The 15,361-nt window shown below is 30.3% G+C and overlaps 1 pseudogene; it reads left to right on the top strand.

Annotated features, from left to right (window-relative positions):
• Positions 1–3,143: 3,143 nt before the first annotated feature.
• On the top strand, positions 3,144–4,582 carry LOC146882397 (splicing factor U2af small subunit A-like; annotated as a pseudogene).
• Positions 4,583–15,361: the final 10,779 nt, after the last annotated feature.

Below are 15,361 nucleotides of genomic sequence, written 5' to 3'. Positions count from 1 at the left end.
GAAGCTTCTGGAGAAAAGTTGAGAACTTGAAAAACAAAACAAAAAATTATGAAAACGAAGTAGAAACACACAAAAAATACATTCAAACAACAACACATACATGAATACATATGGAAGATGAAGCAGAAACTAAAAAACACTCGAAAGTTATTACCTTTTCTTCACCTAATAATAGGTCTACAACACCTGAAAAACCAAAAAACGCTTACCAAAACGAAACTAAAACAACAAAAAACACCTTCAAACAACAACACGGGTAACAATGCATATGAAAAAAGAACAAAAAAAATCGAAAGTTATTACCTTTTGATAGCCAAAAATACGTTTCAAAACACCTTGAAAACCAAAAAAAAAATGTTTATAAAATGAAATCGAAACAACAACAAAAATACCTTCATACACATTTGTGTTGGGTTATGTTGGTAATAGTTAGAGAATCAAACACTTAACTTGGCAGTGGAAAGGAAGAAGAAGCTTCAAAGAGAAGTTGAGAGTGTGAGGAAGAAAGAGTAGAGGAAAGAGAACGGAGAAAAGCAGTGTGGCAGAGTGGTAGATGAGTGTGTGAATGGTGCTGAAGCTTCTGGAGAGAAGTTGAAAAGATTTACTTTTGGGTCGCGTGTTGAAGTCCAATAATTAAACCTTCAAGGACGAAAAAACCAAAGAAAATGACATGTGTCAAAAACTTAGAAATGGGTATTTAGGTAATATCCAGAAGAGAAAGTTACCAAAAAACCTAAAAATTGGACAGGTGTCACTTGTTTAAGTTAGGGTATTTGGGTCTTTTCCATAGGTCATTGTTTTCTTATATTTTAGACATCATTGGGTACATGCCTTTTAGAAGATTTTGAAATTCAAAACCCCTTCCATTCCCGCAAAGCTTTGTTCCTCTGTTTTCTCTCTCCCCAAACCTTCAATGGAGGATGATGATGAGAATGAAGGTGGTGTTGGGTTCAACTGGATATGTTGTTCTACATTTCAACTGGATATGTTGTTTTATTTATTTATTTTACTAAAAAACGAGTTTACTTTTGGGTTGTATGGTTTTTGCTCAAAGATTCATAGGTTGCTCCTTTTTCGATCAGTGTGTTTATGGCTTTATGTCTTCTTCCATTGATGGTTATAAGATGGTTAATGCGTCCCTTGATGTAGTGGCATGGATGTGATCCCAACAACGTTGTTACACCTTTCTCCCACAGAGAACAACCTCAAAATCCCCGACCCCTCATTGGCGACGGTGGGTGATATTCTATTTTCCATTTCTTTTTTTAGTTTTTTTTTTATTTTTCAAAAAAAAAAATTGGAGCAGTGGGGTAAGCATAGCTCATGAAAACAACATTGTTTTGCACTTTCTATACCAAAATGGGAGTGATAATCGAAATTAGGGTTTTCTGTATAGAAGGGAAAAAATTGTGGTTGAGGATACAAGGTGCAGTTCTTAAATGTAGATTGATGTGTGTGCAAATATGTAATTTTTTATTTCAATTTTCATTGCCTGCCAAATTAGACCACATTCGATATTAGGAGAATTTTTTCTTCTTCAATTTATTCTTTTAGTTTGTTACTTTGACTTTCACTTTTGTGATGTATTTATGTTAACCAATATTTGTAAGTTTAGGACTACAGTTAATGTAAGACTTTATGGTATTTGTCAAATATTAGGATATAATAGAATGATTTAGTAATATAATTTAAAATATATTATATTAATAATAAATGCAATTAGATTCCTAATATTAAAAAATATAATCATATCACTATTTCTATTATACAATTTAATTATAATATATTATACATGAAATAATAAAATATAAGTGAAATTGAGTATTTTTGTTTCTTGACATATAGTAAGGTGCATGCTTTTGGGAATTATGACTTTGGGAATAATGGGTGCGTGTGTGTAGCCCAAGCTCATGCAGCAATAACCAGTGACATTCTTGGCCACAAGGAACTGAGGTTGCTCATGCCAACATCAATAACACTTGCAAGACCAGGGCGTTTGCAGTGTCTCAGGGTTCAACTTGCATTTCTCGACTAAGAATTTGATGATCTTGGTTTGTAGTTATCTTTAGTCTTTTATGATGTAAATTGCTACTTTGCTACTCATAATTTTCTTAAAACTTTGCTAATTGAAATGACAATTTACACATTTATTTAGAAATAGTGTATATATGCAAAGTAAATTAATTTAGTATTTGATTATTTAACAAAAAGTTGTTTTGCTTACAGTGGTCATTCATCAATGCAACAAATGTCTCTACCTCATGTCATTTCCAACTGAAGTTCATTCACTGTTTTCTACAATCCATGGTATATATTTAATGTGCTCATACCCTCACCTGACATAATTTGTGTGTTTTTTGTTGTGTATAATTTACTTCAACTTTGCAGGGTTTTCCCATCAGAGTTTGTTATTCTGCTGGCTAAATACAAAATTTGTATTTGGGACTCAAGTTTTAGTTGGTGTGACATTTGGTATGATGTTTGATAAACACATGTAATTTTTCGAAAGCTTTGATTGTGATATAGCCAAATATCCCTGCTCAACTATACTTGAACTCCTTCAAGTTGTATTTTCGAATTCATCTTTTGTTTTGATTATTTCGAGTGCTTGAAGTTGTATTATTTAGTTTGCTAGATTAGTTGCGAAATGTATTTGCAATCTTTGTCGTTGATTTCTTTGTGTGACTGCATGAAACACAATGTTGTAAAATAGGTGTATTGAAGATGCTATAACATTTGAGGTTTAGACAATCCTTCAAGTCCATTGGGCTTTGAAGTTGGTATATATCCTTCATAAGCTTGATATTTCATTACATGGTTTGTCACATGTCATAGGTAGCACTTCTTGCTACATGTGTACACAGGGATTTGAAGGTTATATCGGCGATTAGGGCTGGTGCCAGAACTGATCCAACAAGAATTCGCATTGCAGATCTTAAAATATATTGATGATCCATTGTCACGAGTTGTGGTGTTCCTTTATGTCTCTTTGTTATACTTGGAGGATAAGGAACTCAGTATGAAGCAAGTAATTATTTAACAAACCAACTTGGTGATGACATATGCTTTAAAGTTTTGTGAGTATAATACTTTTCAATGATTAAATTTGTAGTTGTTAGATTTAGTTTAATGGAATTCAAAAAATGATTGACAATGAGTTCCAAAAACTTGCAGGGAGAAACTATAGTCTCGAATGTGCTCTTAAACAAACAATTGGAAACCGTAAGTGTATATGTTAATTGGACTGAAAATATTTTAGCTTTATGTAATTGCCTAAAATCTTAGGAACCCTTTATTATGAACAACCTCTGTTATATCACACTTAACTATGAAAATACGTTAACCCATATTCAAAACCATGTACAGGGCGATGGAAGAAGATTGCTTCTTGATTCTTACAAGTTTATTAAATGTTAACTTATCTTTCTATTTTCATATTTTCAGGTCTAAAGTGGTGCATGCAGGTTCAATCTTGGGGTTAGGATGTGATAGTTAGTTAGTTAATTACAAAAAAATTGTGATTATAGAATTAGTTAGAAATTATATTAGAAGGAAAGATATCACTTTTACAAATTCTAAATGTTTGTTGTTTGCCATGGCTTCTGCCCTTAGTTGTTATGCCATCTGCCATATATGTATACGACGGATTTTTTGTTCACTGCCTTAGTTGTTTTTGGTCGCTGTGACGAATTTTTGAAAAGCTACTTGCAGGCAGTACGAGGAGAATACTTGCAATCGCGGTGGCTATTGCAACTTCATGCATTTGAAGAGAATTAACAGGTAGAACTTTGATTTTTGTGTTTCTTTTCCTTGAAGATGGTGGTTGTTTGTTTGAAGAGAATTAGCAGGTAGAACTTTGATTTTTGTGTTTCTTTAGGTTCTTTTCTTTTCCTTGAAGATGGTGGTTGTTTGTTGGTTACATGTGTTTAGAGGAGCCTTCACAAATTTGGATGACACTTTATTCTGAAACTAAATTAATAGAAACACTAAGTATAAAAATCCAATTCAAAAACTAAAAGTCGCTTCATACAAACATGCTATAAAATCTAAAACTCTATTTTTATGATGTATGTTGTGTACTGGGATTTGAGACACCAATTATTTGGAAAGCACCATAGGAGGCACAACAGAAGCAGGAGTCCTTACAGGAATCAGAGCCATGAGGAGCGGTCCCATCGTAGTCATAGCAGAAAGCACGATGACAGGGACCACCATGAGAGTCGCAGCAGGAGACACAAGAGCACGAGTCCTGCACATAGGAGAGGAAGAAGTTGAAGTCCTGGTTGGAGGAGGCACCGTAGTCCAGTTAGAGATGGCAGTGAGGAGAGATGTACCAGAATTGAGCAGTGGAACAGTGAGAAGGAAGAGCAGGATCCTGGAAACAAAACTAAAGCTGAGGACATTGACAATGGTAACAGTGGGCACTCTCTAAAGGCAAGCAAATTTCATGGGCATCAGCTTCAAGAGGAGGAACAACAATCTCCAAATGAGGCTTATTGATCTGCTTATGTTGTTATGGTCTGTGTTCTGTCCCTTTTGTTTGCCTATTCATTTAGATCTAGGCAGGATATTTCTTTCTGAAATAGACCACCCATAGGATAAATACTGCTCACCACCCATTTTCCCTTGTGCAGGTGCACTTCTCTAATATATGGAATGTGTTCCCTTCTTCCTCTTTCCCTTTCTTTTACGTTTTGGATTTTCCATTATTTAGACTTGATATATAATTGCATAGGGATGTTTTGAAACTTACATAGGTTTAGGTTATTCGTAACATTTCAGTTTTCTGAACTATGTTTTCAACAATCCTTCTGCTTTGTTTGATCACCCTATATAGTGGTAGAATGTATTAGATATACTGATCGGCTGAGTCTTCTCTTATTTCTACTGTATGTATGAAGATTAGCAAAAAGCTTATGAATATGTTGTTTTTCCTGCTTTGTGTTATTCGCAAAAGTGTCTAATAATCATCTAGCCAAGAATTTCTTTTTAGGATCTGTGAGAAAAAATTGTTATACCGTCCTTCATTCCTTTTGATTTTATCAAAGGTGTTGTCATTTTTTCACACTTTCCTGTTTCACAAATTTAAAGATAGCCTTGCGGCTTTCTTAGCTAATATAGTCCTACAATCCTCTTTGATGATTTGAGTTTTGTAACTCTTTCCATGGTTATCATCTGTCACTAGAAAAAGGATGTCTGTTTTCTCAACGGGCAAATTATAAATATTCAACCGGTCTGGCTCCTGCATGCATGTTACACCGGTTCATTTGCATTTTTTGATCCACAGTATACATCATTTTACTGTCAGGTACACTAATCAACACACATGAAGACTAATGAACGACCGGTTTCAACTCTTTCATAGGGGTTTTTGTTTCAATTAGTTTTTTTGTTTTGTTTTGGTCCATGGAAAATTGAAAATTGAAACAATATGATGTTACGTTGTTATGAGTTTTTGCAGGTCCAGGTATCCCTGCATATAAAGAAACGAAGTTAATTCCAGATTACCATGGAATGTGTACAGGTTGATACTTCTTGGTAGACCTGTCAAATTGGCCCAGTTTTCATGATTTGGCCCTGGCCCATATGGGCTGGGGTTAGAAAAGCCCACATGGCCAAAAAGCCTCTTGTGGGAAAAGCCCACAGGGCCAAAAAGCCCACAAAAACCCTGTGGTATAGGGCCAACCCATGGGCCTTTTTTTAAAAAAAAAATATTCATTATGAATACAAAAAAAATGGAAATAACTGAAAAAAAAAACACAACAAAACAACATATGCATCTTCCCTGTTTTGCATCCATATGTATCAGAATGAAGTAGGATTGTGACTTCAAATTCAATCAAGAATTTAAAACTGATAAGCAACTAGCAGTCATCACAAGTGATACATGTTAAGATGAAGGCACTAGATAGTTGAAATAGTACAATATATTGAAGAATTTTCCCATAATTTTTCCTTAGCTAGCACGAACCAGAAGCCCCCAAAATACAACCATCAGCATCAGCCTTTACCACCTTTGAGGTATCAACGTCTCTGCTACCAGTGCTGGAAGGGGAAATAAGTATATCATTGCTTATTGGTAAATTAATACAAAACAGATAAAACTTCAATAATTCTTACCAATCAAGAATATCGAGAATTTTTGGTTTCCCATCTGAGGCCACCTGTAATCCAGTTGCAGCCGGGTCTACACTAGAATCTGCAAACAAACAGCTGCAACCAATCAAGAATATATGAAAGCATAAAATAGTTTATCCACTGCTTCCAATTTAGCTTCACTGTTTTTTATACTTGTCCAGAAATTCAATTGTGATAATCTGAAAAACAGCAATTTTATGTCAACATTAGACACATTTCACATAGTATAAATAAGTTTATCTCAAAGAATTAAACACCAAGGATTTAAAAAGTAAAAGCTAATTGATATTCAAAGAATTTTTCTTTTTAAGAAAATTAAATTCTGAGAGTGATTTCTCAACTTCAATCTGAATATGTTTAGGAAGATCCTCAACAGTTCCTTTACATTAATCTATTTTACAAATGAAATGTTTTACTTAAAGAATTAAACACCAAATATATTGAGATAATGGACTAAGCATATAAGAGAACCTGAAGAAGTGTCATTGTTGGTCACTTTCAAGATCTTCAAGAAGTTTAGACTCATCAATGATTCAACAACTTCATCTATCACATAACCAATTGATACAATCAAATCACTAGTCTAGAGTTAATTATTTAATGTAAAGTGACTTTAAAACTAACAACATATAGACTTACCACTAGGATTTTCAGAAAATCCATGTAACCAATTTTGAGTACAAATCAACATTTGCACATGATCAGGAAGAATGGAGCTTCTATATTTAGAGAGTACACGCCCACCTTTACTAAAAGCTGACTCTGATGCAACTGTAGTAATGGGAATACTAAGCACGTCTCGAGCCATTATAGACAATATGGGAATTTTTTTTTCACTAGTCTTCCAATATTTGAGCACATCAAAATCTTCATTGTCTTCATCATCATCTATTGTTGGTTCACCTAAATAAGCATCTATCTCGTTCTTGCCAACGATAGATTTTGATTCATTCTGATACATTTTAAAATCCTACAATGCATTACATATTAATTATCAAAATGAAACAAGAAAAAATGAAAACAATGAACACCAGGTATAAAATGCTTACAGAAATAATCCTCGATCTCTTCAACTTTCTCCCTTCAGTATTGGATTGAGACATTGAGATGGATTCAGTAGGTGATTGGGAGAGAGAAACACCAGGAATAGACAAGTTTTTTACATATTCTTTAAACAACCTCTTGAACTTCTCTAACACTTTCTTTGTTTTCTCTCCACAGGTCAAAGGATCCAATTTTTTATAACAATACGTTATAAAATCAACCTTTAGTCGTGGGTCAAGAATAGCTCCAAAAGCTAACCCAATACTATACTCCTTCCAATACTTTTGAAACTTGTCTTTCATATTCAAAGTCATTTCCCTTAAGGTGACATCTTCATTCAACAAATTCTTTTCAATGATAAGCTGAATTTTCCAAATTTGCATAAAATACAAGTTTGAAGTGGGATAAGATGAACCAGACATCATGTTTGCGATCTCATAAAATGGTTCTAAGAATTGACACATTTTCTCTCCCCTATTCCATTCCTCAGAAGATGGACAATTTTTATAATTCCTATCAACCACTTTGAGAATTTCAAAAGCTTTCTTGTATTTGATTGCACTTTCAAGCATCAAATAAGTCGAATTCCATCTTGTAGTTACATCTAATCTCAAACCAATGCTTATATTTATGCCAGCATCACTAACACATTCTTTGAATTTGAGAGTTCTTCCATCTGATGATTTAACATACTTAACACTCTCTCTAATACTATGAAGTGCTTTGTCAACCACCTTTAAACCATCTTGAACTATCAAATTAAGGGTGTGAGCACAACATCGTACATGGAAAAACTCACCGTTACATAATAAATTTCTATGAAAACAAAGATGGCTTTTCAAAATGTCTTGCAAGATATTATTTGCATAAGCATTGTCCAAGGTAATTGAGAAAATTTTCTTTTCAATACCCCATTGCTTTAGGCAATCAAACACAACACTTTCTAGTTCAACACCAGTGTGTGGTGGTTTCATTCGACAAAAATTAAGAATCTTACTTGTCAATTTCCAGTTTTCATCAACAAAGTGTGCAGTTAGGCAAATATAGCCCTCAGAAGTAACTGCAGTCCAAACATCAGAAGTTAAACAAATTCTATTAGGAATCCTAGACATTCTTTGCTTAACTTTATCCATCTCTTCCATGTATTCCTTTTCCACATCTAAAACAGTAGTGTTCCTACATTTCATGTCAACATTAGGATTAATGTATTTTATCCACTCTCTAATTCCTTCATATTCAACAAAATTATAAGGAAGACTATGTTTGATTATGGCTCTCGCAAGTAACTTACGATGAATCTTTTGATTGATTCTTCGTGTCCCAAACTTTCCTTCTTGATAAAGATTCATATCCATATCTATGTTTGGAATACTTCTACACACGTTGACATGCCGACTTAGATGCGAAGTCCCATAATTATTTTTAGTAATAGGATTTTTTCCAACTTTATAGTTATTGCCACAATACTTACAAGCAGCCTTTTCAATGCCATCCTTGTCTTTTCCTACTTTTGTGAAAAAATTCCAAACATTTGAGACTTCCTTTTTATTTGTGGTTGCACTTTCAGATGGACCAGGAGTTTCAGATGCAAGATCATCAACCAAAACTAAAGGGTTACTCTTAGGGTGGTCCATATTTAAAACTCTTCAACCCACTATCTAAAACTCAAATAAAAATGTAACAGGTAGGCAAGCATCTGAAAGAATAAAGAAATTATCATTATGTGATAATATATACATTATATGTGACTTTGATTCAAACAGTTATAAATAGCATAGAAACATTACATGAGAAAAAACATTCAGTCAGAGTTCACAGGTACTAACCTTCGTTTCTAGATGTGGTCAAGGCAGTAACTTCAAAATTTATTGAACAAGATGCCTAAAAAAGATCAATAACATTCATTAATGATTTAGTTGATCATCCAGACCGAATGGCATGTTGGACCAGTCAAATTCTAAGTGGTGCATATCTAGAGAAGACTATGTTGCAAATCAAATACACATTTTGCAAATCAAGATAAGATATCAACATAAGAAAAGAAAATATTCCAACTTTAAACATTCAAAAATTAAATTATAGATCAAATAAATTAAAATTGATCTAGTTTCAATCATCAATTGAAATTTCAGAGACTATATTCTATTTATATTTCTAAAAGAATGGTTTATAATGTATGTCTTTCAAACTACCAGCAAATAATATTCATCTTTTTTTAATATTATATTATATTATATATATATATATATATATATATATATATATATATATATATTTTGTAACTTCTAAATTTACCCATACTAAGCATAAATGTCATACTAGTTAATAAACTTATAGAAACAAATTTCTCATCAAAAACACATTAATGCAATTTAGTGACAGGAATGTCAAAATTTGATTTATAAGTATAAATTTAAAGATATTAAATTAGAAATAATATTTTTAATTATATGTAAACTTATAAAATAATACAAATTTGGGAAAGCTAAGACCTCATAAGTGAAAACTAACACCACTTATTTGGAGGATTTCATTCCCAAATTAGTAAAACCCACATGAATTTCACTAACAAGTGAGTGTGTTCAAAGTAGAAAATTAGAGAATATATTCCTAACACTTTTCATATTTAGAACAATTTATTGTAACCTAATTCAACTTTCTTCATTTCCTCTAAACAGGAATGAACAAAAATTGCAACAACATATATATATATATATGTTTGTGTTTAACCAAGTTTAAGTGTCAGCAACATATGCTTATGTGTTTAACTAAGTGATTGAAGGTTCTAATCATAGTGAAACCACTTTAAATATAAAATAAATCATGTTCACATTATACCTAGAGTTGAACAGTGAGCTCAGCTGACACACCTACCAAAACCAGGGCAAAAGGCAACTTGAAATTTTATATAAGAGAATTACAGAGTCAAGAGATTTAAACAGAAAAAGGAAAAAAGAAGCTCAGAATCTCCTAAACTATAGTTTAACAACAAATTATAACAAAAATATGTGAATTGTGTTATATTACAGCTAGTTCTAGTAAGAATTGCAAGATAGCTTCCTTTGTAAGAAGTGCAGGAATTGCACCTCTCTCGGTCACAATGAGTGCACCAAATATATTGGCAAATTATAAAGCCTTTCTAAGATGTTTCTCATCCTGAAAACCAAACCAAAATGTATAAATTTCTATGCAAGAACAATGATGAAGTTCACAGTTACAAACATCATATAGCTAATTCTAAAGACATACCTTTATGATTTTTGAATGAATTAGGTCAGAATACAGTTGAGATTCAATTTAAATTAAAAACAATATAAGCTGGTGCATAGTAATTTTCTGAAGCATTGACCCGTGTTCATTATCACGTCTCTAGTGAAGCAAGTGCCGAATGGCAGCAACTACATCACCTTTGTGCTCTTGCAAAGTTCTTTCCGCAACCATTTTGTCCAACTGATTGAAACAATAATAAAAGTATGTCAATCCATTGGAATAAAAGTTTCTAGATAGATTGATGAACAATCTGATGAAGTTACCTCTAGCTCATGAGCAATTATATCAACATCCGCTGCATTTATCTTAACAGCAGCTAATTCTTTCTCCCTGTGATTGGATCAAATATATACTACAGTTAAGAGATTGATGTTATACAGATTATCAATGCAGGATTAGGCAAGAGGGAATGGAGAATTAAACATACAACTTTTTAGTTTTTTTTATCATTATTGAGCCTGAGTCTTTCAGGTATAAGAAAGTATACATATTCTTCCCATTAATCTGTTGCCCCATTCCTCCCATCTTTCCACAACAATCCCATTAATTGATTTTTCCGATCAAAGTATATATAAGTTCTCCAATCATTTTCAGAAGTTCTAAAAATTATTGAAACAAGATGGGATAGAATTTGACGAACCCGTATAGGCAAATAGGGGCAATAGGTTAAGGAGAACTTGAACTCTCTGGAAGCAACTCGAAGATGATGGAGAAAAGAAGAAAGAGGAATCTGCAACTCGAAGATGATGGAGGATAGTGAACCCCTTCGCACCACCGTCGTGAAAGAGAGAGGACGACCAAACTTCGCATCGTCGTGAGTGAAGTGAGTTCTGTGAGAGAGAAACAGAAGAGAAAATGTGAGTGAAGTGAGTTTTGTGGGAGAGAAACAAAAGAGAAAATGAATTAATTTAGTTTTAGGGCCGGCCCCACCGTAACCCTGTCCCAACCCACTTTATGTGGGATTCAAGGGGCTGGGGCTTTAAAAAAGCCCCCTGTTAATTGGGCTAAAAATATAAGGTTTATTTTTAAAGGGGGTTAGGGTCAGCCCGTGGGTGGAAGGCTTAAATGACACCTCTACTTCTTGGTATGGTCTTTGGAGGATGTTTTAATGGGTCTCTGAGCTGGCAACTAATCGTGTAGGAGTAGGATGAATGAAAAAACTTCTGTCATTTGCATGCCGAGGAAGATGCTTTTCTTTTCTTTTATGGAATATTAGTATCATATTTGTATTCTTTAGATGTCCAATTGGTTACCAACTTTTGAACTTGATTTCCCGTTTGTAAAATTTTTTCTTTTATGAGATAAAGCCTATCCTGATTTTATTTCGTTTTCTCTTTATTTTTAATTTTTTTTTTGTTTCGGGGAGAAAAAATGGATAGTATTTATAGAAGAAATAAATTTTAAGACTATGAAATGATAAATTATTATTTAGTAATCATTTGAAATAATTTTATTATTATATATAATTCGATTCTTTTCATTTAGGTTTACAAAATGTATTTTTTTTTGTAGAATTTCGCGTAATTACAATGACAGTTTTTTCTTTCTTGTGTTTTGTACTAACTTCTTTTGGAGAAATTGATGAGCAATCTTAATATTGAGTTTTGTGGAAAATATCAACAAGCCAAAATTTTATGAATAAAATTTTTATGCGTTGATTATTCTTGGAAAATAAAAGCAGGCTACAGTATTGGAAGGCAAGCTTTTGGATTCAGTTATGTATTGTGAGAATTTTGAAAAATAAAACTTTATGTAATTATGATAAGTTGTCTTGCTTGAATGTGTCCCAAAATTAATTTAAAATATAGTTAAAATTGTAAAAACATAAAATACATAATTACAAAATTATGAATACAAACCTTAATGTGTCACAATTTTTTTAAATATAATTAAAATTGTATAAACATAAAATACATAATTACAAAATTATGAATATAAAACTAATTTTTTTTAAATGTAATTAAAATTGTAAAAACATAAAATACATAATTACAAAATTATGAATAAAAAAACTAAAATTATGAAATTATAAAATCATAAAATTATACAATTATAAAAGTATAAAATTGTATAATTAGAAATTATAAAATCATGTAAAATTATATAATTATTGTAACATCTTATTTAATACTTTAATACTATTAAATAAGACATAATATAATGGCTATTCATAAAGTGTAAAGAGAGTATATGTTTTTTAAATGATCCAATTTCGCCCTCTCCCGTTTGAGATCAAAATATTAAATAAGTTTAATTACAACTTTTATATATATATATATATATATATATATATATATATATATTACAATATTTTTTTAAATATATACATCAAATCACTCAACTTAAATATTTAAATTATTTTATTTTTTACATTTTTGTTTTTGTAATTTTTTACACTTATAAAAAATAAAATAATTTAAATATTTAGGTATAGTGATTTGATGTATAAATTCAAAAAATATATTTTAACATGTATATATAAGTTATAATTAAGCTTATTTACTAATTTGGTCTTAAAGAGGACAAAATTGGACTATTTTAAAAACTAGGGATACTAAATTGAACCAAAAGTTTAAATATAGGACTAAATTGAAGACAACTTTTACCACTGTCACATGTCAAGACTATAAATTGTGACGGCTTGACACGTGTCTGGTGTTAACTCCAACTTGATAGAGGACCAAATTAAACACTTTTAAATAATTGGGGAACTAAATTGAACCAACCATCATAATAAGGAGACCAAATTGAACCAACCAATAATAAGGAGACCAAATTGAACCAAACCAAACAATTAAGAGACTAAATAAATAATTATATCTAAAAATATTTATAGTTATATATAATAGATAGATGTGATTTTTAAAAGTTTAATAATTTAAATAATTAATTAAATTATCGCATGGTAATATATATTAAAATATTTTTTATGTAAATTTTTAATATTTTGATAACATGAAAAAAGTAATAATTAATGAATTTTATTGTTATTAATAGATTTTTAAATAGTAAGAATTAATGTTAAGTATGTTTGTTGTCTCTAAAGTGTTCATATTTGTCATAAAATATGTATTAAACATTATATTTAACCGTATAATTTATCATACTAACAATTTCAATAAGAGATTAGGACTAAATAAGAATCAAATATAAAATATATATATATATATATATATATATATATATATATATATATATATATATATATATATATATATATATATATATATATATATATATATATATATTTGTTTAGTCTTACAACGCAACCCAACAAATAAATTGTTTAAAGGTTACCTTTGTAAATCCAAAACCTACAAACCCGTGTTCATGCACGGGATTATGTTTGTTTATGTGTTCTTTTATATAGTAAATATATTATATTATAAGAGATTTAGAGGTTTAGGAACTAAATGATGTATCGACTAATCCAAATACTATATAGAATTGAAATAAAATAGTGAGTAATATAAATTAATACTAATCCAAATAATAATACCACTAATACTAATATTAATATTAATTAAAAAAATAATACAAATAATATTATTATTACTAATAATAATAATAATAATAATAATTGTATTAATAAAATATAGTTTCTAATAATAATTATAATAATAATAATACATATTAATAAACTCATCTAATATGTGTATGGCAAAATTCGTATAATCAATATATATTCATACTCATTTATTTCGTTTAAAACAAAAATACACACAATAACAATAACACAACCAAAAAAAAGTCCGTGCGTACGCAGGGATATCATACTAGTTTCACATAAAAGAATTATAAGATTTTTTTCTCAAATCATAAAATTTAAGAGACCAATTTTATATTTAAAGAACTGAAAATACATTTATTCTAAATTTAAGAAACTAATATTACAACTAGTGTTCAAACCGACCTATTGCTTGTTAATTTTGAAAGAACATATTTTATTAAAAGTATTATTATTTCTAAAATTATATTACAAGATTATTAAAGCAGTTCTATTATGGTTCTCAATATATGCACTTTATTTATTAGTTTTTTAATTATTTTAAATATTATTAGCTTTTTAATTATATTAAATATTATTTTATTTTTCATTATTTTAAATACTAATTAATTATACTGGCACAAAAATTATATTGTCAAAACGAAAAATGCGTTTTTCTTTTACATCGGTTCACGTAATAAATAATGGATTCACGTTACAATTTAGCTTGAACTAAGAATTAAAGAAACAAAACTTGTTACTTTTCGTTTAAGTTAAAATTGAAACAACAACTTAAAGATATCTTCTGAGAAGAATTTAAATCATAAAACTATACAAGCACGAAGATTAATGATAAAGGTCCATTTTAGTTTTAGTATATAACAAATTTGTGTAGTGATTATTTGATTAAGAAAGTTTAAACAAGATTTTCACCATTACAAGATTTTTGGTAATAAAAATAAATTATTCTTAAAATTTAAATTATCGATGGATATTTTTATTAATAATAAATATGTCGATGAAATTCTTAGTAAATTAGAATTTGAATTATCCACATATATTTTTTTCGTTAATGTATATAACAGTCAATTTTATCAATAAATTCATTCGGTAACTTGTAATTTTTATTATTGAATTTTGTTTTTAGGTAAATCCGTTATTAAAATGAGTAGCAAATTTTCTACTAATTATGATTAGACTTTTTATATATGTTTTGATACCAAGTTTGTCGACTGTTATTATTAGGGTCAACCACCATACATACGAGATATTGTTCTTTTTGGAGTTTGGAGCTCTATCACGATTTTGTCAGAGGGTGAAAGGAGGAAGGAGTATTAAATTCTCTTTGGCCTCAACTCCTAAGCGATATGGGATTATTGGGCTACAAGAACATAAGCCCCACCATCATCGCACATTTAAGGT

This window comes from Vigna unguiculata, chromosome 10, assembly GCF_037176805.1.
Source record: "Vigna unguiculata cultivar grain cowpea cultivar isolate G323 ecotype 2 chromosome 10, ASM3717680v1, whole genome shotgun sequence".
Classification (NCBI taxonomy): domain Eukaryota; kingdom Viridiplantae; phylum Streptophyta; class Magnoliopsida; order Fabales; family Fabaceae; genus Vigna; species Vigna unguiculata.
This window is presented reverse-complemented; position numbering and strand designations above follow the sequence as displayed.